Source organism: Pezoporus wallicus, unplaced genomic scaffold (assembly GCF_028554395.1).
Source record: "Pezoporus wallicus isolate ANWC-B61680 ecotype Strahan unplaced genomic scaffold, APGP_CSIRO_Pwel_v1 scaffold_6446, whole genome shotgun sequence".
Taxonomy (NCBI): Eukaryota; Metazoa; Chordata; class Aves; order Psittaciformes; family Psittacidae; genus Pezoporus; species Pezoporus wallicus.
Window position 1 is genome coordinate 9,142,208 of NW_026636264.1, and position 27,109 is coordinate 9,169,316.

Here is a 27,109-nt window from a genome sequence, read left to right on the forward strand (position 1 = left end):
CAGAAGTGACTTCTTAAAAATATAAGGAATGATCAGATGCTCTACCCATCTTCTGTCAACATTCAAATAGAAGTGCATTTGTTTTACTAGAATTTAGCTTCCTCCTAATAAATCACACTCCAAGAGCACTAACATCTAATTACTGATTTACACTTACAGATTATATTATCCCATAATGAAGATGAACCGTATTAGAGCAGACAGTTCACTGTGAGTTCAGATGCTGAAGAACAACAACAATGGGATGCCTGGAAGCAGGAAAAAATATCTGTTTTGCAGATGTTAAGCATGTTAATTTGGTGTCCTGCAAGTACTGAACCAGTTTGTATCTGACAATTTCTCTAACACACCTCTAGTTTGTACTGGAACCTGCCTGGAATGTGAACTGTGTTATAACTGTCACATGTTGCCTGAGGAAATATAGGGCCCTGTGTACATCAGTGTAGTAAATCAAATCAAAAAGACACAGCTTTACCCCACTAGATACAGGAAACACCTTATTGAATTTGATTTTGACTTAAACAATTTAATTATAATTATTATAGACAATAGAGAAAATAATTACTGTAGACAATACAGAGAAAAAAAAAAGAGTAAGTTTTCTTCAAAATAAAAAAGTTTGCTGGTACAGCATGGAACTGCACAATACTTTGCTTTCCAGCACAAAATGCATTAGCCATTTCACAACACCTATGCAGCAAGCAGAAGAATTTATCATTGTGACAAATACTGCAACAAAAATGTAAGTTCAGTGACAACTACAGCAATGGAAAGAACCATTGGCACATCAGGGAATTGTAACCACATACTTGCAGCTTACAGAAGTCCCTTCACCTACTAATAATGAGAATGATAACATAAACTAGGATATAGTTTCAACCCAAAGAAGTTGAATCTATAAGAAAAAACAAGTCTTACACATAAGTATGCCAGTGTGGGAACCTGTTAGGCTACCACCTTATTGCTGGAAATATAGAAATTACTGAGCTGAGTTTGCATTGCTTTGCATTGACATAGAAGAATGCAGCCAGGGTGGAATTGATGGGTCCTAAATGGAAACACATTCAGAATATTCCTGGCAATTAAACACACATCTTGCAGCATCACATCCAGTAGTTTCCCTGGATGTCCTCCAATACACCTTTCTTTGAATTCCTGCAAGCGGCCATCATTAGTTAATCACAAAGTCCTTTTAATGCCAAAATCCGAGAACATTTCAGGGAAATGGCTGATGGAGAAATATGAGCTCTGTCATGTGAAAGAGAGGAAGATTTTCTCACTGCAAGGAAGAGTCCCTATAACAGGACGCTGACAGAGTGGTCGGCACAAGGGTCTCAGCTTTCCTGGGGTGCTGATAGACAGATCAAACACTAGGGGTTGAGAAATCTCCCTCCCCTTCACGTGACAAAAGTTTGAGCTCAGGATCTCTGCTTCAGTGCTATATGCTGGTGTCACAACCTGTTATACTATACATATTTTTTCCTTTTTCCTATAGTCACCAGCAATCCAAGCAATCACATGAGGTCTTTTGATTCTTTACACATTTCTACCAAGAATATTCAAAGTAGGGTCTCAAATTTTAGCCAGTGACCTTCAGATCCGTTAGTCTGGTGCCTTCATGGGATGGTACCTACTACCCTTGTGCCTACAAGTCCTACACAGTGCTTAAGAAAACACATATCCTCTTACAAATCTAACAGAAAAACACAGAAATCATCCTGTGTCCAAAAGCAATCTGCATTATGTATAACATAATGACTTTTCTTAGGCTATAATATTTTCATTGCAAATACAAAGATTATGATAGCGATATTAACCATGCAACATGTTATCATTGTTTAGCATCAACAAACAAATGTCAACATTACAAAAAGAACTGGTCGCTCTTCTGCTCCATTTACTAACTGGTTTTGCTAATGATCATAACACAGAAAGAAGGCTTTTACTTTTCATATCAAAATAGAGTTTGCATTGCTGCTTGTGAGGAAAGTTATTCTTTCACCTAGAAGGTAGTCTGACTGGATAACCACTAAAACATAAGAAGCATAAAGACCTGAACAGCTTAAAACTTCTACAGTAATTAGGATTCTTTCATTTAAAGGACTCATTGTTTGCCTCTATCAAAGAGGAGGAAATATTGATCCTTCATTCACTTTTCAGCTAATTAGACATCATCACTCAGCTTCTTACTAATATGAAGCAGTTTCTTTTGGATTCATTGTATATCCACCCTAATTAGCACTGGCATAGAAAAGCATAGGAAAAATCAACACACCCACTAAGAAATTTTCAGCCCAACTTGGTGGAAGACAGGCATCTCCCTGGCTCATCCTGTAAGATTTCCAGACCTCCTTGATGCTGAAAACTGTTTGGCATTACAGAAATTGGCTCATGGTCCATGACCTATCAACTGCTCCCACCAGGGTTAATACCACAGAGACAGAAAAGAAAAACACAAAGAGCAAGTCTTGATTCTTGTACTTTGTTCCAGTTGTGTACAGATCAAAGGGGATAAACTTGCAGGCTATATCACCATTTGCCCACAAGCAGCATAAACACTACTGACTTGACACTGTCTGATCTGTAGTGTTCCATCTGCCAGCTGCAAGAACGAAAAAGAGAGAGCAATTAAGAATATTAATCAGGGATTGAAGTGCTGCATGATTCATGATTCACGTGAAGAAAGACCAAGATATATCAAAAGATAATGTGTTTACTTAAAATAAAATAGGAGCATGATTTCTTTAGTCCTGCACATTTAATGCAGGATATTTTTTTCCCTGACTGCACTGATCTTTCCACCAAATCTCTCACGCTCACTTTGAATAGGCAAGCACTTAGCTCAATCTATATCAGTCTAATTCAAGCCTCTGATTACTGATTATTTAGAAGCACTGAGTTAACATTAGAGTATCAGCAGTTAGATTATTTCCCTGGTGATCTTCTTTCTGGTATTTAATAATGTCATCTTATCCATTCCAATTAGACTTTTCTGCTAGCAAAAAAAAAAAGCAGAAGTTTCTTTTACATTTCTGGGTAAATGTAGAGTATAACAGATCCTTGCTGTGAAATCTGGGAATATTAGCAAAACCACTATATAAGTTTTATGGAGAAAGACATATTTTCTGTACAGCAGAGATATTTGCATACAGAATTTTACCTTCTGACAAGGAATTATCTCCCTATGGATAAGTGAAGGACAACACTGTAAAGATATTTAAAGTGACTAAAGATGCAGATTGGTGCCTACTGGGATTTCATATCTCTAGAAGAGACCTACAGGCAAGCAGAAATCACAGTTTAAAATCTAAGGAAATAAAATATCTATTAGAAATCCACATGTGAAAAACATCCTTCTGTGTGCACAAAAGCCACAGAAGCAATCTAATATTTTCAGGTTAGATTTAAGGAAGAAGTTCTTTACTGTGAGGGTGGTGAGGCACTGGAACAGGTTGCCCAAAGAAGTGATAAATGCCCCATCCCCGGCAGTGTTCACGGCCCAGGCAACAGAGTCCAGTGTGAGGTGTCTTTGCCCATGGCAAGGGGGATGGAATTAGATGATCTTAAGGACCTCTCCGAGCATTCTATGATTCTGTGATACTGTGCAGACAGTATTTTTTACTGTCACTCTTGCTGTGACAGGCACGTGGGCCACAGCAATCACTGCCAAAGCAGGGCTCTCCTGCACATGTGGACCACGTCGCTAAACTGAGGTAAAGAAAGGTTCAGCACAATTTACCTCTGGGGCAACACAATCCCTTCTGCACATCAAGAAATCAGAGGAATGTCCCAAGGACACTCACAGAGGTTATTTACCACACCTCAGAAAGCTGTCCTACATAAAAAGTTGCCATATCCAAAGCTGAGGAAGCAAGAGGCAGCCCAAACTCACTGGGTTACTTACTACAGCTATTCCAGCTGTTGCAAACACTCCAAACTTAAGAACAGATTCCTGAGTTGAAGGGCTACAGCATTTTGATTCAGTCTTATCTCCAGACATAAGGAAGACTCAAGCATCAGGTATTTAAGGATGCCTCAGTCTGAAGCATCAAAATGACCAAAAAAAAAGATATTTTATACATTCATAAGGTAGGGGGTTTGTTGTGTTTTTCCCTGAATTTTAAGTCATGCAAAAGCTTGCACCTGCCAGGACAAATTAAGACAATGTTGTACGCAATTTCCACAAAAAGATAAAAAAATAGTTTTGAAGTAGGCAAAAAGGAGCATTTATGTAGTTAAAGAACCTCAGACAGAGGCCTTTTAAAAAAGATTAACCTGTTAGAAGAGGATGATATGCTATTAAGTTCTGCAGTGAAAGATTGATAACCTCAGGCTGCCTTTGAAACCACCCAAAGAGGGGCTTTAGATGATTTGGAATCATTTAAAGAAGGTCTGCATGTTGTCTTTTGCAATGAAATAAGGACCTTGGCACCTCATGTCCTTTGTTATTAAAGGCTGAAGTATAACGTTAAACAGGTTGAAACCAGATGGCACCCTAAAATAGAATGGGTAGGTGAAAGAAAAAGGGATATCTGGAGAAAAGGATATAGGAATACAACTTTTTGTGTGTGAATAATATGCCAGGGGGAAAACCATGCAGAGAGCACAGCATGTACCTATGTGTGCCATCTTCACAAATGATCAAAGCTATTTGCAAGAATGCGTAACGTTTAATCCTAAAAATGCAAGAGACAGGACGGGTGTGCTGACTGCCTTATGCAAGTTTTCTTCTTAGGAAGGCTTGAGCACCTGGATAGCCTGTTCTTTCCCCAAAGAAAGGAAATCTGCATCAAAGAGATGTGCTTCTCTTTACTGAAACACACATATAAAGAAAAACCCTTTGGGAAAGTTCAGTAAAGACTGAACAAGCAGTAAAGTTGATGCTAAAATTCCTTTGTGCTGGGTCTCTCTGAAGACAAATCCTTGTTTTTAAATTCTCTGGTCAACTTCTGCTTGCTGCACTTCCCACCACTGCCTTTCTCACAGCCTCCAACCTAGGTCTGCATTAACCCCTTCTTCAAGGACAGTAAATGATCTCAAAAATTAAATCACTGCTTGAACTCAACTGTGTTCAGCTGGATGTTGCTCATCTTCTGCTCTTCGACAGACAGAAGTTTCCCTTCCCAGCACCAATAATGTGCAAAGGATTTTAACCATTTTAAACATAGTGCTCACTATATCAAAGTAAAAATCCCGAGTGAGTAATTATTTAGAACAAACATCTGTTCTGAAATACTTTGGGGTCACATCAGAGAAACTGCACTCTTAGTCCCACAGAGTGGTCGTCTGGAGTTGAAGGCACAGGGCTGAACCTGCAGAGACAATTTCTGTTCATGCCACATAGTCTAGAGCAGACAACCAAGAACAGAGGAGGCTGTCTGCCATGTAAATTTAAACAGCAAGTTCTCTGGTTCAGGAAGTCCCACATAATGTACAGTACTTCCTACAGTGAAATCTCCATTTCTATACACATATATATATATACACACAGAATAACTCTGGGATAATGCAGTAACTGAAAGAAAAATCCACCTTAAATGTTGGGCACAGAACGCTAGCAACAAACGTCCATTTAGAAATTTTATCTTCATATTTTGAATGCCTTTATTTTCTTTTATTTTCCCTACAACTGCTTTGGGTTTTCCCCATATGCAGGTTGCAGAAGTATAAGAGGATACAGATCTAACAAGCTTGGATTAGAGGAGAATGTCCTGACTTCCCAGCTGCAGACAGGTACCTTTATTGTAGTTTGAGACAGAAAGGATTTCCTATGCCATTATCAAGATCTTTTCTGGCAGCAGCTTTCATAGTGCTGTCAGATTAGAGTCCCCCTCATTAGCTGTCAGCCACTATCTGTTTTTCAGTTGGAAAGAGCAGAAGGAGAGAATAGTAATCCTCGTATATAGTGGATGGCCTGTAGGAGAGAAATGTCACTTAATGACATTTGTACAGCAGATAATACCAGGCAAAATAAGGAGCAGAGCAATTTTATTTATTTATTTATTTTCTCTCCAGAACTCCTAGAAGAAATGTTTGTTACCATTCTCTCAAACTGGCTTTGCAAGTGCCTTGGAGGGTTTATGTCAGAAATTACTCAGAGATCACTGGAGGGATAACAGAGTCCCTTTTGCATTCCTGAGCACACCAGAATATCTTCCTTTGCACTGTGTGACTGACAGCAGCTTCCTTTCATCCTCAGGCAATGGACAAATTAAAGGACAATCCTGGTCCCTGTGTTTTCCCTCTCATTATTGTGCACAGGCTCACTCTCAGCTGCCAGACTGTGCTATTACTGCACCTCACTACCTTTCTCTAGATGAACAGGAGAGAAAGAATTATCTAAAGGTTTTGGGCTTTTTTTTTTCAGGAGACATTTTCCTTTCCCTTAAGAAAGTTTTTCTGAGCTCCAGCTGGCAAGCCTCTGAACTTAGCATATTCTTTGGCAGAAGCACAAGCTACCCCCAGTCATCCAGAACAGATCTGATTTGGTGTGTTGTCCTTCCAGGTTTATATCCACCAAAGAATTCTCTGCTCCTCTGCCTCAGCAAATACCTAGAAACACCAAATTAAAATGTTAAGATGACTATGAAGGATTTGGAACAAATTTAATAGGTATGACATCTTTACATCAGTACACAGACAGCATTTATCCTTGAGTATTTCAATGATCTCATCTGTTACGATAACTGAGAAAGCTAAAAGATTTCCAGCTCCCCTCCCCCCTCAGAGCATGGGCAGCATAATTATTCATAAAGGAGGTATGAAAAGACCACAGCAAATATCATGGCTTCCTAAAATCACCTTCACTGATTTTACCCAGACTTGCAGTAGAAACAAAGTGGACAGCTGGACAGGAAAACACAAGGAGTCAAAGTCTCAAGACAAGTCACTGCCTTCCTAAATCAGAACTTAAGGCAGTTCCAGTAGAAGATTCAAGGAATAAAGCTAGACAAATGAGCATCTTCAGTGGCAAATTCTGTGCTGCATCCTACTTCATAGTTGCTATCAGTAAAGCAACTGGTAACATACCTCACATTGCCTGAAAAAGCCTTGTTATTTTGTGCATGGAGTCCATTTGTCATACAAGTAGGGGCATTTTGCTTTGTATTTGCTATATTCAAAGTCTGGCAGCATGCTTTGCAAAAACAGATGTTGCTATATTTCTTGACAAGTCAGGCCTCAAGTATAAGTTCTTTTAGTCAGCAGTTGCAAGATGATAAGAAATATATTTTTCTCCTTTTCTCTTCTTATCTGGGACAGTATTTGCTCTTTTTCCTCAGCAGTGCTGCCTCAAGCATCTTGTTCAGTCCTTGTTTTGATCTCCATATGAAATATGTGCAAGACAGACACAGTCCCAAATCGTAGCAGCAATCATCTGTGTCCTCGCAAGAGCAGAGAGAACATGAGCCACATTGTTGGCATTTCTTATTATCAACTTCACACGCTTCCTTGGCTTCCCTTGTAGGTGCAGGCAAGCCCTGGCTATGCCAAAGAAAGCCTAACCATGGCTACTTAAGTAAATTAGGAGGTAAAATCCTGTTATTAAAATTTTCAAATGTGGAGAAAATGACTTAAATTACTAGGAAGAATACTTTAGCAAGGGAAATTTAAAAAAAGACAAACAAACCCCAGCAATATGTTCAGTCTTAGATTACATGAGAAAATAACCTAAAGGACCTCAAACTAAAAGAAAGAAAAATACGGACCAAATCACGAGTTCACCTTGTAGCTCATTACCTTGCAAATTACCCACATGTATAATATGTTATATTGTAGTCTGCAGAAACAGAGAGAAATAGGAAGTCCAGCAGACAATCAAGAAACTTGGCTATGACAGCCTAACACAATGCTGGATGTGCTTGGGGATATTTCCAAAGATGCTCATTATCACATCATACTCCTGGCATTGGACCAGAGTAAGGGCATTGGAGAGATAAGTGTGAAAGCAGAGACTAAAGACAGCATCAGAGGTGGTTCTTCTACAAATGAACAAGGAAGCCCACCTTGGTGTTTGGTCCTGGACAATGAAGGCAATCACTGACCTGAGGATTTTGCCAGAAGACTGATGCTGCACACCACGTGCATGTGAGCAGTCTGGCAGATTGTCACCTGAAACAGAGTTAATCCAATATCAAAACATCTATCATCGTGGTTTTCAATTAGTTCTGTATATCTGTTTCTAAACCTAAGAAGAACCCCGTTGTTAATACTGTTGTAATACATTCCCGCAGTGCTTGTACTTCCATATTTCTCTATTGTTGAAAGCAATTGCCCATTAAATAGCAAACAACAAAGCATTACATTCCTTCTCCTAGCAGTCTTTGAAAACAGTCTTGTGCCTTTCTCAAAAACTTTATACATTTGTTTCATGTGTAGCACAAGAAAGAGAAGGGAATTTCTCACTGAGCAGCATGAGCCAGGGTAGGTTAAACCATATAACTTAGAAAGAGGTGTTTTTCAGTGACAAGTATTAGCCAGTGATAGGCAAAAGGAAAACAAGAGCTTTATGGAATCTGAAGAGCCTCTTCTGAGTTCTGAACAGTTATCTGAATCATCATTTTTCTTCCCTTCAGCTGGAGGGAGAATGTGATCTATTATTATACTACCCTTGATGACAGTAAGGCCAACCCCTGGTAATGCACACAGGTAGGAAGAGGTACTCACTTGGACATCATTTATATACTACAGCAAGGGAAATGATGTTCTGGACCATAAATAGACTCTTAATTGCCATAAGTGCACAACCTGAAGACATGTGAGGGGAAATTCCTTGAATTTTCTCCAATCAAGATACTACAGTGGGTTCATTATTGAAGAAACAAAATTCAGTCTTCATGCCTTGAGAAAATAGATACTTAGCACCTTTGACCACTGACCATCTTCCAGAAAAAAATGGAGACCCTGAGGAGTCTAAACTACATCAACCTTAAGAGAAATTCTGAGCCTACCAGAAGACAGATTTATTTGTTGGAGTAAATTGTAGAACCTTTAAAATTTAAACTGCATTGCTTTCAACAGTATCTTTAAGATGAAAACCAAAGGCATCGGGAGCTCAATAAAAAACATTATCTTGGAAAAAAAGCTCTATTCTTATCCAAATTTTAAAATAGCACTATAAACATGTGCTAATTTAGACCCCAGGAAGTTAAAACAAAAAAGGGAAGAGAAATGTTAGCAGATAACAACATCCACAAAAAAAAAAACAGGAGTGCTGTAAATCAAGTGACATAAATCAAAACAGACAATTTATGAAACCCTTGCTGAAAATCAGTGTGTCATTCTCTTCATTCCAATGTCACCATTACCCTTCAAATATAGAACAGTTAGAGTTAATTTTTCCAGCAAGGAAAAAAAAAATGTGGCCTCAGAACATTACTAAGAAAATATGACAGATTGGATAGAATTAGGTTAAGGAGAAAAATGAACTCTAGAGGGCAAAACCTATGTAAGTTTGTAATAAAACCAAACAAAAACAAATCTCAAAAACTGCACAGGCCTGGACCCTCACTTCAGAATCTCAGTGCTGTCGTAACTGAATGCCATGATTCTGCATTAACTCAAAGAAAAGGTTTCTCTTGGTTTTACACTATAATTTGGTGCCAGTAAAAAGAAAATAGCACAGCCCTTGAATGAACCCACTTTGGGAGTGTGGAACCCAGACTCCGTGCCACGTATTCCTCATTCTGCACATCCCACCACACTGGCCCCTCCAAGCTCAGAGCCCCAAACTTCCACATCGATTCACTTATTTTGAAAGAGCTGCAGTTCTCTGACTGTTCAATCCTTCTGAACAAGCGTTTAATGAGCAATTATTTTTTTTTCACTCAACTTGCTACAACTCCTATGGCCATCTGAAAACTGATTTACAATATCACAGATTGGGTAGCTAAAGATAATAAATAATTATTGTTGCCATCTGGACGCTTTGAGAAGAGTCATTCTGAAGTTTGTGCTTCAGTTTCCACTGGAATGGAGCTGGTACAAAAGTAAAGAACAACAACAAGTTAAATTTACATTAACAGGAGAATAGCTGCTAATTCATAATCTACAAGGGGAATCATTGACATTAATTTAAATGCAGTTTGCACAGAAGTATTCATGAAATTTTGTGTCTATTTTTTTAGCTTGTCAAGTATATTGATGTAGTAGAATAGTTTCCTGATTATCAGTACTTCTACTTGCAACAGTACACAGAGAGACAAGGGTTTGTTTTGATTTTGTTTTGACCTTTTCCCTACCTCTATGAATCTGCTTATCCTTAAAGCCGGCAGTTTGTGGCATGTATTTAATGTATTTCCCTGCATTCTTACATTCACTATGGCTTGCAGGATAGACTGATAGCATTGTATGAAATGTTCAGACTGCCTTTAGCACTGTGCCACTCATAGGCATGGCAAGGGAGAGTTCAGCCCTGCCGTGATAGGCAGGGTTGAGAAGCAGCCCACTGCTATTAGTCACACACTGCAGCACCGGTGAGCAGCGACCAGTGCTAATGAATGACAGCTTGGGAAGCAGGGAGAGGTGTCCTTTTCTTTTGCAGTTCTGTGGCTACCCCTGCAGGCAAGGAAGACACAGCCTGCATCTCCCAAAACAGAAGTGTTTGGGGAGCTCATGGCATTCAGGGTTGCGAGCAGGGATTCACCCGATGCTCCTTAGTGCTGTAGCATCATAATGCTGGGGCATCAAGCATGAAAAAGAGTGAACTTGCTTATGTGGGAAGCTGGAGGTCAAGGGATGAGCCACAGCTACGGGAAAGGCCTACATTACGGTTTCATTTTGAGGGAAACATTGCAGAGAATATATTATTTAGCCTTGTCAACAGATTCAACAAAGGTCATGGGAGAGAAGAAATATATGCATGGCACCCACAGGGCACACTCTTGTTTCACTGAAACAGCAACCCAATTTCTGTCACCACGCATTGATTTTACAGTCATCGATGCAGTGCCAATTTGCCACAGGAGAGCTGATCCAAGACAGTTACTTCAGAAAATGTTTTCTTGAAACAGGCTAATTCCCTGTTATGGCTGTTTATTCCATGAGGGTTCACCAAAACAGTGAGTTGTCATTAGCCCTCAAATTTATTTTAATTAGTTGTTCAAACACAGCATAAATAATCCAATTAGTATATTCTGATTCAAGCAGGCCCGCATAATGTTCTTAGAAAAAAAGAGAAAGAAATAAAAGAAGAAGAGAGAGAATTCTGCCTGTAAGCAGCACACGGAGTGAAGTGCTGCTTGGCTCTGATTTTGCAAGGATGACATTTGGATTGTTGTGAGCTCCCACAAGTAGGGCATTGCAAAGTTTAACTTCTGGTAAAGTAAAATAACACCCTGATGGTCTCATGACTGACAAAACGCCTCCTCACAGATTGCCCTGTCTTGTGCACTGTGTTAATTTTGCAATCAATACCTGCAGTGGACGGCTCTGTCACTGGAACAAGCAGAAAGCAGGCAGTGTAATGGTTTGATCATGTTGGGCATAATCAGTTTCTTTTGTAAAAAGAAACAGGTTCTCACTCAAGTTCTTATTTCATTTCCACACTGTTCATGGCAAAACACTAGCTGCAGACTACACCTAGGCAGCAGCTTTCAAATTTGAATTGTAGAGCAAGTAAACAGCTTGGGAAAATCCAGCAACTGTTCTTGAGGTCTGTGATAGTCCCCTCCCTAAGATGAACAAAAGTAAATGAGCACCAAGACCATGGAAAGGGGAATAAACTAACCCTCCCTTGCACTGCTTCAGACTTTACCCCTAGGAGCCAGTTTTGGATGCAGGACAGGAAGAGACCTCCTGAATCAGCTGGGAGAGTCTGGCACCCTGCAGAGCCCTCGCTTCTGGCCACTTCTGCTCGCCTCACGGAATCCAGATCCACAAGGTCCCTAGGCCACCTCCTCATGGCCTCAGGATCATCTCAGCAGGAAGGGAGAAGAAATCTTTACCAGGGCAAGCAGTGAAGGTAACGACCTGCACAGAGTCTGAGAATTGCCTCTGAGGCTCCACTCTGAGGCCGAGTTGAGAGATGAGCGATAAAAGGTCTCATGCAACTGCAGCTCCCAAGCCAGGGGTGTGCAGTACTCCGTAAGAGGTGCCATATGGTATTCCACAGGGTGTTTATTATGCACATGTACAAAGGAGGTTGTCTTTAAAGGATAATTATAGTGTTGGCTATGGAAGACGAGGACGGGTATGGGCTATTACAGAAGAGAAACTGGGACTCATCAGAAGGCAGTGTTTGAGTCAGGCAGAAGCTCTGTCTCTAAGGAATATCACTGTGCTGGTTTTACCCGGGATAGAGTTAATTTTCTTCATAGTATCTGGTAGGTGGCTGTGTTTTGGATTTGTGCTGAAAAGAGTGCTGATAACATGGGGATGTTTTAGTTACTGCTGAGTAGCAGTAACTTATACAGAGCCAAAGCCTTTTCTACTCCTTACACCACCCCACAAGCGACCAAGCTGGGGGTGCATAAAGAGTTGGAAGGGCTCACAGCCAGGACAGCTGACCCCAGCTGACCAAAGGGATATTCTATGCCATATGGCATCATGCCTAACATATAAAGCTAGGGGAAGAAGAAGGAAGGGGGGGACATTTGCAGTGATGGTATTTGTCTTCCCGAGTAACCACCGTAAGCATGATGGAGCCCTGCTTTCCTGGAGATGGCTGAATGCCTACCTGCCAATGGCAAGTGGTGAATGAATTTCTTGTTTTGCTTTGCTTGTGCACATGGCTTCTTCTTTACCTGTTAAACTGTCTCTATCCCAACCCAGGAGTTCTCTCACTTTTATTCTTCCAATTCTCTCCCCTATCCCGCCAGGAGGGGGAGCGAAGAAGTGGCTGTGTGGGGCTTAGTTCTGGCTTGGGTTAAACCACAACAACCACTTAAATAAATAATGACAAAAAATTGCACTGCACTTACTGGAGGAGCGGAGAAACTGAAGGCTGCAGAGCTATTGGACAGGGTTCCCTCTTAATGTCCTTGACACTGAGGGTAGGTCTACCAGCACAATGCGATACCATGTGGAGCTGCCCGAAATAACTGCACATAAGAACAAATATACTCACCACCACAGAGATCTCTGCTTTGCCTAATTAGCACTGCTGAGAAGCAGAGCTGATTAACCTGGGCAGAGCGCCACAAAAACACAGCTATCCTGCTTCCAGCACTTCAGAGAAATCATTAGTGCTGTCTTGGGCATCATTGCACAGAAAGGAATTTGTGAATGAAGACCTGAAGAAGTGAAGCCATCTGATAAATGCTGCGTCTCTCTGTGATCCTGATTGGAAGTTGTTTAAAAAGTGGGAGGTGGGGGAGCACATCCACCATGAATCTGAGTCATATGCTGCATACAGACGTTGTGCAAAAAGGAAGACTTGCTCCCCCTGTTTCCCCTGGCATGAGCTGCCAGCAGGGTACTCCTGGAAATTATTTGTCACCAAACATAGATCCTGGGTGCATGCTCCTTGTGCTTCTACATGAAAGCACAAAAGATCATTCCTGTATCACCAGAGGAAAAAGCGTCCCTCTAATAGACCACTTTGCCTTCCTAATGATGAACATTATCTAATAGCGATAGCTAACCTAAAAACAGAAACAAAGAAATATCATGTGTGCTCTCATTATAGCCACTGAAGTAGTTATGGTCCCATTTCATGGAAGGAATATGTAGGTAATAATAACCTTACCAAAATAAAATGAAATGGTGCTGCCACTAATTCTATTTAATGCTCTAACAGCATCCAAATTAGATGTGCTTATTAGTTCATAACATCGCTGGTTATAATTTTTAATCTCAGACAAATCTCTCCACAATGAGGAACTAATATAATGAGCTGGTAAGAAAACAACAAACTTTGCAAATAAATATTCTTAATGACAATCATGAGTGTGCCATGGTAGCAGAGTGCCCAATAATCTTGCCCTTCTGTGACTTCCTCTTAGCTATCTGCGGATTGCTTTCATATTTCCCTATTAATACCATGCAGTAACACTATTACTCTATTTTAAAGGAATTTTAGGGGAAATTATGTTTTTCTGACATATTGCACTATCTCTTAAAGACTGTTGAGATTTCAGCATACTGTTATTCCAGAGTAGCCCATCTGGACATCATTCAGAGATGAATAAGAGGGTAAAAAAAAATCAGTCATATATGAAGATTAATCTTTTCAGTAAAGCAATACTGTCAACAACATTAACAGCTTTTTGTCACAATTTCAGTTGTATGAGTTCAGGTTGAATTTGGTGTAGAGGGTTGATCCAGCCATGATTCCAGAGGAAAAAATGTTTCCTCATGTTTTTGTCTGAGAGAAAAGGGTGTATTTAGAAAGAGAAAGTCACCATTCTATAGGAATAGTCCATTATGTGTAAAGTCAATAAATTAGTAAGAAGCTTAATGTTATTGACAAAAATCAGTAGCAATACATCAAAATAATCTTATCAAGAGGCATTTAGTACTTCCAGCAGCAACAAAAAGATACAGAAAACAAAACACAAGCTTTGACAGCAATGCTAAAAGCACTACAATTTTTCAGGGTCACAAAAGGATAGAAAACTGTAAAATTACAAAAGAATTAAGAGATCATTTCCAAGGAAGAACATGCCAAACTCTTCAATACCATTACTCAAAACAGTATCTCTCAGTGATCAAAGAGTAAAAAATATATTATTCGTTTGATTTTCAGTGAGCTCAACTACCCACAATATATCAGCATCAACTATTTTTCTCATTTTCAAGAGGCAGCCAGTTCTCCAGGTAACATGTCAGAAAGCCACCTGGAGATCAGATCTTCAAAAAGCTGCTGTTGACTGTAGCTAACTTCAACAAGATCCAAAAATTAGATTCTTCTCTAAAATTTTGTTAGAAAGGGTTCATTTACAGCTCAGAGAGATAAAGCAAGAGACTTATGTTGTAGTGGCCTGTGCCTAGACTCCATCAGTATTTACAAATTACTTATTCAGATGACTGACAGCAGCACATCTGTAGTGATCTATTTAAGTGAGTTAAGAGTTATAAGAAGTTGTATCTCTTCATAGACCTAAGAGACTTAAAACAAGAGACAGCTTTCAGCCATACTTGCTTGTCTCAGGTCAGTTGTTCATGGTTCTGGAGCTACATTTAGCTTTATAACCTTGCATTTTGGACTGAGAAAGAATTTGTGTCATTTTTTTTCAGATTTTCTCTGTTGGTCTCTCCACAGACCTCAATTTCTTTAACTCTAAAACCTAAGAAAATTTGTTCTTTCCTTCAACTGTTTCTGAGCATAATGACCACTTGCTCTGTCCTATCCAAATTGGATTACTATATTTGAATCTGATGGCAAGTCACTTATCCCAGTTCTGCAGAAAACACCTGCCATCTTTCTTAATAAATGATGTCATGACAATGACATCAGTAACTTCAGACTCCTCATTTCAGTGTTCCTTGTATCAATATCAAATCAATAAGGCCTGCAAATGCAGACTTGTGACTCACCAGATTTATTTCCAACTCCAGGAAATGCAGATCATGGAGCTCAAAAATAAAGGGCAAAACAGCTGGGGGCAGAGTCTTTTTTGTTGTGGGTGATAAAACACAGACCTCCTGCATCCTATCGACATACAAGGGTTCCAAAAGACAGTAGACAAGATAATGGAAGAAAAAAAATCACTAAAAACTATCAATAATATTTATGTCACTTAGGTGCCTGAACCACATGTGGTTGTACATCTGCAGCCTTCATATCTTATTCTACCGTTGCTACTGACCATTGTAAAATACAGGGTGGGCAGCCAGATTCACCTCTGCTCTGACACAGCACTGCCACCTGCAAGCCTTGAACTAAAAGAGAAAACAGCACAAATCCAGAGTGTGACTACTTGGGGGAAAGCTGCAAAGCCTCTTTCTTCCTTAAGAGTGACAAGAACGGTTTCAGCCACCTCAGCTGTCCTCTCCAGCCCTTGGTTGGTGGCTGTGTAACCATGCTGCTTCCTTTCACTCCAGAGACTTTCAAGCAACCTACATGAGATGCAAGGCAAATCAAGTACAAACTAGTTTTTAGTGATAGCCATAATTTAAAATAAAAGCAGAACAAAAGCCCTGTCAGTAATATCACATAAAAAGGAAGAAAAAAGATAAAGTCTCTGTGAAATCCCCCAGCATCTCCATTTCAGCTCAGACTCTGTTGATGTGCATCAGGATAATATCCTTGAATAGATTTTGAATTGCTCATGACAAAGGTACATTTCTACCAGTTGGTAGTTATTCTTGTCACTTATTCTGTCTCCCTGATCTCTCTATGCAACAAATGATGCCAGTCACTTGTCTGCCTCTTTCACAACAATTTCTGTATCTTCTCTCAGACCACACAAACAGGTTCATAAACAACTTTCAGAATATGTCTTTTTTTTTGTTTGTTTCAATCATTTTCTGCAGTCTGGGGACAAGACTTTAGGTACCAAGGCACTTTTTTATTCTCTATGTACCAGTTTATCAGGAGACAGATATTCTTCTGTCAAGCTTTATATTAAGTCTTAGATAGTGGTAGAAGATAAAAAATGGACAGAATAGAGGTATATAATTTGCATTTACAGTATGGTTTTGCTCTTTGTATTTCAACCTTTTTGTCTGGTTTTTTTGTGTGTTTTTTTCTGACTCTGTAGGTCATAAGCAACCCAAAGAAAATTGAACTGTCCTCATCTACCCGAATAGCACCCAGTACAGTGAGCCATCACCTCTGACTGCGGCTTCTGTGGCTTCATAGCACATTTTCCCACTGATGACCCAATTATGTAAAAAGGTAGGATTTTGTCAACATCTATATCAGTCCTAAACGCAAAACATTTCCACTCTGTGCTATCATCTACCTCATTTACTGAAAAAAAAAAAAAAAAATCCCTCTGTATTTTAGTCTATTTTTCCTGTGGAAATGAAGCAAAGTGTTTAGTCTGTGTGTTTGTCTGTGCGTCTTTCTCAACATCTTTGGAATCTACAGGTGGATTTTAACTCAATTTGACATCAGTCTGAAAGATAATTAGGTTTTACAACTTGCATCAAAATAAATGGATGTCCAGGAGCAGAGAAAAGATCCCATCCATGCACTAGCCAAAGGGAAGCCCAGGAGCTTACAGGCATGAGCGTATGTACTTTGCATAGAGCCCACAGAAAAAAAAGGTTCAGATAAACTTCTTTTCTCACTTCTCACACCTCCTTTTCCTTTATCAGTCAAAAGATTCAAATCCAAAGGACACGAGGCAGCAGTATTTACAAAGCACATAAAAATACTCTTTCGCCTTCTACTTCAGCTACCATTGCTGAGCCCAGAACTTAGCACTCAGCAACAGGAGAAAGGGATGGTTCCCTATATATATAACATTAAAGCTTCCCTATATATATAACATTAAAGCCTAAGGATGATCTACGAATGAAAGTTAACATAGATAGCCCAGTGCAGTTACTTACATTATTTACTTGTCTGCTCTTTATAGAAATGGATCTCAGTTGCTCTCAACCTTCTAGCTGCCTTGTAATATGAACAGTAAATTGATGGTGATTACAATTACGCATGAAATTTCGATGTGCTGTTTATAGACTAAGCTACTGGTATTGATAAATTGCCTTTTTTCTTGTAAGGAGGTGAATGCAATACGAGTTGCAGACACTGCCCTTTAGCAAGCTCCAGTTGAAGATTCCCTGTTTGATTCACTTTGGTATTAATGCTTTAGTTTTACATAGATGAAAACTAAAAAGAAAAACCCTGCAAACTATCCCTCATATGAATATCATTTCTTTTTCTTTTTCTTTTTTCATTACTTGAATGACTTTCAGGCAATTAGTAATCTGTGCCAGAACAAGAATTTAAATATGGCCAGATTGTGCATTATTAATTTATGTAGAATACCATTTACTCACATTACTAATCATGCTGATTTCAGGAGGACTACTCACAGGAGTAAAAGCTATTCTGCTTATGGAGTTCTAAATTCCTGTCCCAGAAGTATCATGTTTCTGGAAGAAACCGTTACTCTTCATTTTTTCCCTTGCTTTAGGCAGAAAACTGAACTGAGAGTGTAAGCTATCTTAATTAAATCTGATCTGAAGCTTTGGTTTTCTAGTTAGCTCACGCATTCTGATGTGTAAGTTATACCCTAATCACTCCTCAATGCAGTCTTCTGGGCGAGGATATCTAAATCCAGCAATTGGAGCAAAAGAAGAAAAAAGAATGTTTCAGAATAGACAGTATAAGAGGAAGATGAACTCCAGGTGGCATGGTTATGTTTTTAAAGACAAAAACCAAATTCCTCACTGGGAGGCAGCGCTCATAAATCAGAATTCTATGTGTAATGTGTTAGTGACATTTTCATGTCTATTTTAATGCCTACTAGCATTTAAAAATTAGTTGAGGTTATGTCGCTATTACAAAGGTTAAATGAAGAGATTATGAGTTGCACAGATGTTTATGGTTTGAGTTGATAGCTCTGGGACATCCCATTCTGGAGGCATTGTGTTCCAGTTCATTTTAACAGTAATTAGAAGTACCCCGTAACGAGATGTTTGCTGCTGAAAACAACTTCATTAGTTTGGGTGATTTTATTGGTTTCCTTTAGGGTGAGGAATGAGTGTTAATAGTTGTAATTTAATAGGAAAATTACTGAAGCAAGGAAGAATCCACTGAATCTTAAATGAGGCATCAGACAGGCGTTCCTTTTCCAAATAATGAAATATAAGGGAAAAGCAGCAACCTTAAGAATTATCATATGAATGTATTACCCTAGAACAGATGAGCTATTTTGTTTAAATATTTTAAATATCACTTGAAGCTGTTAGGAGACTATAGAGAAAACATCTATTGGCTTCACAGATTCCAAGGACTTTTGGCTGCATGCGTGAGCATTTGCACACATTGCAACTCTGAAATGAAAACCTGCTTGTCAAAAAGGTTGTGTTCTCCTTCAGAGAGCAAGAAGGATTTTATTCCCCTAGCAACAGGATACTGCTCTGCATGGAGCCTCTTATTTAAGGTACCACCAGTTCCCACCAGGCAGAGCTGTCCCACTTATGCTGAATCCCATGCCTTTAGGGGGATGATGTATGGGTGGCAAATTTGCTAGGCTGCCTATGCCGAGCTGTGTAAAGTCACATCCCTGCTAAAGATTTCCTTTCTCTGTAATAGGAGGTGATACCTACTTTTGGCCTAGAGAACACCTTCCCTGGGTAAACATGTATTTTTGTATGGGGGCTGGCTGAAATTGAGTTCATTTTCCACATAGCAGCCCACAGTGCTGTGCTTTGTGTCGGTAGTTAGGTAATTGTTGATAACAAACTAGTGCTTTGGCTACTGCTGAGCAGTGCTTCCCAGCATCAGTGCTGTCCCTTCAACATTCCCCCCTCACCAATAGGCTGGGGGTTGGCAAGATCTTGGGAAGGGACACAGCCAGGACTGCTGACCCAAACTGACCAAAGGGATATTTCATATTGTATTATGTCGAAAAAGGGAAGGGAAGGGAAGGGAAGGGAAGGGAAGGGAAGGGAAGGGAAGGGAAGGGAAGGGAAGGGAAGGGAAGGGAAGGGAAGGGGAGTTTTATTTCTGACCATAGATGTGTGTAAAGCACTTGATGCTTTCAAGAGCTGTCCAGTAACAGCAGATGTGGCTAACTGAAATTGTGTTAAAGGAATGCACTCCATATAAAATGGCATGTACAATAAGTTATTTTTAAAACAGGAGGTATAAAATAGAAGTGTAAATAGAGAACAAACTCAGTTGGAAAACAGCCCCTGAGAAGAGACTGTGAACACAAATTTGGATAAAACATTTATAGACACCTGTAAGAACCACCATATGATGCACTAAGAATTTGAAAAGTGACATTTAATACAGGAACATGTGAAGTAACAAGAGCATTCTAAGCCTACAGATATTAGAAGTAATTCAAAATTCCACTCAAAAAGACATCTAGATTAGAAAGTCACAGAGTTCAACTCAGAGCTTCCCTTGTTGTAAAACAGCCAAAGGCCAGCTCTGGAAAGGGGGATGTATTACAGTAGCTGCAACACTTTTCAAGTGCTAATGAGTGCCAGAAGATGTCCATAGCATGGACAAAGAGGATGGCAACCAGTAAAACTGTTTTAATTGTGCAGATCATCTTCTGCTAGGGTTAAATTGGTTAAAAGCATGAAAGAAAAGACAAAGTCAAGAACTAGCACATCTTTGTCACAGACTGGCAAAACAGGAGAGGAAAAGCAGTTATCTTGATGGATATGATTCCAAGAGTCACTTGAGAAGATAGCTAAACCATATTGGCAACATTTCTACACACAGCCTTTGCTAATATTTCTTCTCTGTAACAGATAAAAAGCAAGTAGCATAAAACTAGAAAGCAAATGAATAATAAAATATTTCCACTGCTAACATTTAACATCCTTCAAAGATCATAACAAAACCATGTTCAACTGCACTCAACAACTGTTCTCTTTATTGCAAAGAAAAGCTATGTAGTAAATACTTTTATGATTCGTGAGTGATCCAGCCGTATGTAATCATGTTTGAAAGTCTCTTATTCTGATTATTGTACTCTAATTGTGCTGCATATTCTGACAATATTATTAAATACTGGTGTACTTAATACCTCTTCACTCCTAATTCATTAAACAAAGAGTTTCAAAGCCTTTTTTCTGTGAAAGCAGGAAGGAAAAAAAAAGGCCAAAAAAACCCACCTCAATTTTCAGCACTGAGAAATTACTTAACGAAAGAAACCCAAGAAGTGGTGTCAAAATTAGCTTAACTAAAGATTCCACAAAGAAGCTTTTTTCCACCTATGTATAACAAAGCTGGGAAGGATGAAGTATGTGAGCATTATCTTTGATCTTTGCTGAAGTCAAGAAAGTGCATCACTCTCCTCAGAAAAACCTTTTAGCCTAGGCAGGTACATGATAAATTCAATAATTCATGTCCAGCATCAGAAAGGGAAAAAAAAAAAACCTAGTCTTCTAATACTGAAATGCACACTAGCTTGATAAGCAGAGAACAAGAATATATGGGGCTCTTCAGCCTGGAGAAGAGAAGGCTGCCTGAAGACCTCATAGCAGCCTTCCAGTATCTGAAGGGGGCCTACAGGGATGCTGGGGAGGGACTTTTCATCAGGGACTGTAGTGATAGGACAAGGGGTAATGGGTTCAAACTTAAACAGGGGAAGTTTAGATTAGATACAAGGAAGAAGTTCTTTACTGTGAGAGTGGTGAGGCACTGGAACAGGCTGCCCAAAGAAGCTGTGAATGCTTCATCCCTGGCAGTGTTCAAGACCTGGTTGGACAGAGCCTTGGGTGACATGGTCTAGTGTGAGGCATCCCTGCATATGGTAGGGGGGTTGGAACTAGGTGGTCTTAAGGTCTTTTCCAACCCTAACTATTTTATGATTCTATGATTCTATCCACCCAGCACAAGTCAACTTTGAAAGTGCTAAAGAGCCTGAGAAGACCAGAAAAGGAGAGAGCATCCAGCTGAAGGAAAATCTCCAACCACAGAATACCAGAATGTGCAAAAATCAGGGCTTTCAGTCATATCATGCTGTTCCTTGATGGGAAAAAAAGCTCTCATTTGTTGTTAGAGACAAAAGAGAGAAAAGACATAGAAAATAAGTTGTAAGGGTAGAAGTTGCAGGCTTGTCCCATCTATCAAACATGCGGTTTCTATCCTGGGCAATAGGAGATGTCTGCATTAGACATGCACAGTTTAAAAGTGTCATCTGAGGTTGCCACCCTTTTATCCCACTATAGTCAATGAAAAGCAATAGGCATGTTCAACATATGAGTCATCTGATCTATTTTACAGAGCTGCTTCAAACTGGGATGAATTCAGGCTTAAAAGCAACTAGTCTCTCTGCTGACTGTAGGGAAGGGGAGACAAGTTCATATGTAGGCATTTACATTTGACCAGATAGCTCCTCCTCCAGGCTTCCAAAATATGAAATGGCTTCATTCAACGAGAATTTCCACAGGCACATAACTGTTGGTGCCAGCTTGCAGGCCATGGACAAAAAAAACTGATCTTCTGGTGCCTCTTCCAAATTCCACAGCTTCCCAGGACCTGTCATCCTCCATCCACATTTCACGGAGGAGCAGGCAACTGGGTTTTCAGATACTCAGCAGATATCCTTATCCTTTTCAACCAAATATGGGTTACTAGGTATAGACCTGAATTCTTTATTAATACTGTATTTTTCTGCATCAAGTATCTTCAATGGACATATAAAAAGAAACCAAAAACTGCCTTCTCTGAGGGAGCTACTGATTGTATCCACAAGCTCATGACTCTGCTTTTACTCATTAGCCTTGAGCAAACAGGGAGTTTACTTACCCAGCAAGTTTACTTGATTTCTTACACACGATCACCTAGATGAGTAAAAAAATGGTTGCCCAGAAAGGATGTGCAGTCTCCATCCTTGGAGGCAATGAAGATCCAATTGGATAAAGACCTGAGTAACCTGGTCTGATCTCACAGCTGACCCTGCTTTGGGCAGGAGGTCAGGCCAGAGACCTCCTGAAGTCTCTTATAAACTAAATTATGCTGAGAACCCTTTCTCATTTATTACACAGGCCCAAAAAGTGACAAAGCCAAGAAAAAATAAAAGAGAAAATCTATTAAAGGCCTTTGAATTAAAGATTTTAGTCCCCAAATTCCAAAATGCTGAAAGTTCAGGTTCATACCAGTATTGATATATTCTTGCCCTTGTCCAACACTTTTCCCTAGTCATTTGTCATTTGCCATGGTTAGAGACAAGATACTGGACAGACAGACCTTTGGTCTGACATAGTAGGCCTTTTCTGATGATTGACATATGGAAAAATGAGGTATTGTGTGTCTGCCAAACCCAACAGTAATATGTTGTCAGAGGTTTCCATGGAAGCAGCACGGAACAGTTCAGTGCCAAGAGTACTGCACAAATAATGCTTCTGGAATACTCAAACTGCACATTATTAGAAAGATAGAAGAAAGTTCACACCACAAACCATACTGTACGGCAGGGAGGTAACCAAAGACAAACTGCTGCATCGTGCCAACAAAACCACAAGAATTTCAAAACATTAAATGTAAGTTTAGAGCTGTAACTAAATTCAACTCCTGAGTGCAGCAGTATGAGAACAGAAACTATTCTCAAAAGGAGTATTTAAGAGTATTCTAGTTTAGTAACTTCAAAGGTTGCATCTATTTAGTGTTTTAGTTCGGCTCAGAACTTTGAGTTTGAAGCAATCACCTTCACCTCCAGGCTTCAGTTTTCATGGTAAAGCAGCTTCAGAGAGAAGTTGGGTTTCTTGCCACCTCCTGCATATTAACAACAGGGTCACAGAGTGGTCGAACATAAAACCTGCAAAATGCATACAGCATGAACATCAGGATCTCTGCAACAGCTCCACAGTTCTGCTCCTAGTGCTCTATGCTATTGCTCCACACTACTGCTGAGATGAACATAGCCAGAGGTGCTGAACACCTAAAATCAAAGCTTTTCAGAAAAGAGGTCCCCAGAATGAGATTCAAGGGTTAGTCCTTCTGGAGCAAAGAGCCGAACCTCAAAAATCTGATGGATCTGGGGAATACCTTCGGGATGCTTGCTGCTGCTTACGAGTAGTTTGGGAGTTACCCCATTGCTGCATATGCTCCTCACCCTGCTGTGAATCTGTATGTGGTGACCAGTGACACCAATGCCCACAGGCAGGAGCCACCTCTGCCAGCAGCCTGCAGTCACCTTCTCTTTGCAAGGAGGGTGTTCATGATTCAGAGCACATCCCAAAAGTAACCCTATAGTTGTCTTTTGCTGACTTTTTCATACCTATCTTTGAATGCACTATTTGAGGGAGTGAAGTAAAAGAGCTGGGATTAATATTAATACAATCACTGTGAGTTTCAGTCAAATCAGTAAATTGCAGATTCTCCAATCATTTTTTCAGCTGACTGTGTATTTTTCAAACTCCACAAGATAAAGTACAACAGATCTTGTAAACTCTGGCAGCACTGGGGGTCCGAAAGAGGAAAGTGGGAAGGGAGGGAGAGGGACAGAGACGTCAAACCCATTGAGACATTTCTGGGAGCGCTTAGATGTGGTGGTGAGGGGCAGCCTGGAGTAATCAGAAGCAGCCCAAAGCAAAGCTGTCAGCAGCTGACCCGGCAGACCCACAGGAAGTCTCTCCCACCTCTGCCCAAGGCTGCCAACAAAAATGGAGCAAGGCTAACCAACAGATTAGGTGAACTGCTTAAGTCAACTGAATTTATCATCCATGACCAATGCAAAGGTTCTCCTTCAGTGTCTATGAAGTCAGTGGTAGCTGGGGATGTTCACCACATCCGACATTTCAGCAGCCTCCTTCATAGGTGAAGGTTTAATTTGCCAAGTGTTAATTTCCAAATGTTTCAAGCAGATACTTAGAGGTCAAACATTTCATTCCATCTGGATTTTACCACTCAGGCTATTGCTCACTTGTACTAACATCATGTGAAAAGTTAACCTGCCTAACATCAAGCTAAATAATAGCCATAACATATGATTCAACATATAAACTACCTTCTTTTGGTATTTTTACAGGATTTAAGGTAAATGCAAAAATAATCATTTCAGTAGACTGCAATTAATTTCTCTTTTCTTTTTTTTATAGCATCTTCCATAGGACTATGACTACAAGCCTCACATAAAACAATATAGCAAGACATCCTGAAAAATGCTATCCAAAGCTGGATCTGGGCTGGTTTATACTTATAGCAGCAATATAAACTATACTATGTTACTGTAAGTGCCAGTATGAATGGTGACTTTTGTCACAGACCTCACCATGTCTAAACAAAAGATGTCTAGAAACCAAAATATCTTTCCTATTGAAATACCATATTATTGGAAAAAAATATAATGATTAAAGTTTTGGATCAAGAATGAGTAATCACATCAGAAAAGTTAATGCTTCTCCCTGAAATGCAAAAGACAGAAACACAAACCCCTAAACCAAATTACAATGGCAATTTGAGCCTGAATCTCTTTATCCATGACTGAGTTCTCAAGAGATCAGGCTAGCAAGCACCCTCAGCTGAAATTCTCTAATGTGCTTGGGTTTGCGGGGATAATTGCAAAGCCTCTTCATTTTATTCTGCAGTGGAAGAACCGCTCTAAAATCCCTATTATTTCTTAAGAACTAGAAATGTTGCCTAACCGTTTCCTTTTTCCCAGATGAATATTGGTAAAAGACTGATTTTAAGAGAGCTCTGCCACATTAGGGATTCAGCTGGAGAAGTTTAAGAGAAATATCACTGGTAGTGCAGAACTTTTTTTATATTATCATAAAGCCAGGAGAAGTCAATTAGGTCTAGTACTTCATTAATGATGTTCACAAATCACATTTATGGCAAGTCTCATATCTATTGCTCTGTTAGAATATGCCATTTGGAAAGACTAGTTTTGACACCCTTAGATGATGGCACTGCAGCTACTGCTGGGGTAATTAATTTTTACTTGTGCTCTGGAGAAACCAAGCAAAACTTTCTAAGACATTTGACCAATTACACACTCTTTAGGGCAATGAAGCCTTTGCAGAAAGCTTGGCTTTATATTGCCACTATGATCAAAGCTTTAATGAAATTGCTTCATGACAGAAGCCACAGGACTATTGAGAAAAAGCTACAAAAATAAATTAAAGCACAATTGTGAATCTGCAAAAAGACATATCTTTCAGGTTTCTGACTTTTTATTAATGTACTCCTCCAAGCAGCCTCCCCTGTGTACAGTTCTAACAGATATTATAAGAACACCTTTTCCTTTTGATAAATGATAAAGGCCATCCGTGGGATCTTCATAATGGGAGTGTTGTATTCCCTTTGTTTTATTACAGTATTTCCAGAGGAAAGGTGTTACTCTGCTCTCATGGGGCAAACTTGGAAGAACGAGAGTTCCTTTATGGATGCACTGGCATAAAAATCTACAGAGGAACCTGGGGAATTGCAGGCTGTTTTGCAGCTCTGATACAGCACATCCCCACTAATATATGTGTCAGAGTATTGTAAAAAAAGTAGCAGTGAAGTTTAAACAGAGCAATAAAAACTGTAGTTTAGGAAGAGACAAAACTTTGAAGATCCTTCCTGACTGTGGTTCCACTGTATTCACAGTGCTGCGCCAGCATGATATCCTCACACATGTGCATGGCTCAGGTGCACGCAGTGGGGTGCTGAGTTTGCACAATTTCTTGGCTGCAGCCTCATCTACAAAGTGTTTCTGAGTCGCAGAGGATGTTAATGGTGTTTTTGAAATGCAAGTAGAGGGAATAAGGCACCTGCAGCACAGAGGCACACTGCAGCTCAGCTGAGCATACCTACATTCCTCAAAGATCAGAGAGAGAGAGTCATGTGCATCCCAGGTTAAAGACTACCCCAGCACAGTATGAGGTTACTGAGTCATGCAGTAACTTGCACATCCCTGATCAAGCCAATATATGAGCCCAGCTGGTGAGCTACCCTGAGCTATGTGCTGCGAGTCAGCTCTTCAGGCACCACGAGCCAGCAGCATCAGAGGCCAATGGATGCTGCAGTAAGCCTGTGAAAAGGGAGAGTGAGGGGATGGAGGCAGGCTGGGGGGGGGACAAAGCCAACAGGGAGGAGAAGGAAACTCTCTAATAGAAAGTACATCTTTGCTGTTGTTTTTAACCCTGCTTCTCCTAAATTCACCCTTGATCTTTTTTTTTTTAGATCCTCAAAGACAAAACGCAAGCATAAAACATTTGTGAAAACATCCCCTCTGCAGTGCAGAGAAGAGCCTGTCTCCAGCACAAGGCCTTCACCCAGGTTATGTCTCCTGAATCTGTACTGTGCAGCATAGTTACCTGCAAAGGCATTCAGGTGTAGGATAACTCTGAAACTATACCAGTGTCTATACAAGGAGCCCCTTGTCTGACTTCCTGAGGTGCAGTCCCAGCCACACAAGATGGGAATACTGGATAAGCAAATTGCTGATCTGTGTCTTGATGCAGACCTGCACTTTGGTGATAGCAAAAGCCACCCTGAATGACCATCAGCACAGAAAACAAGTGGAGGAATTAATCATCTTACTGGATGCGATCCCATGATAATTGCATATAAATGCAAAAATAAATCACAGCTCTTGGT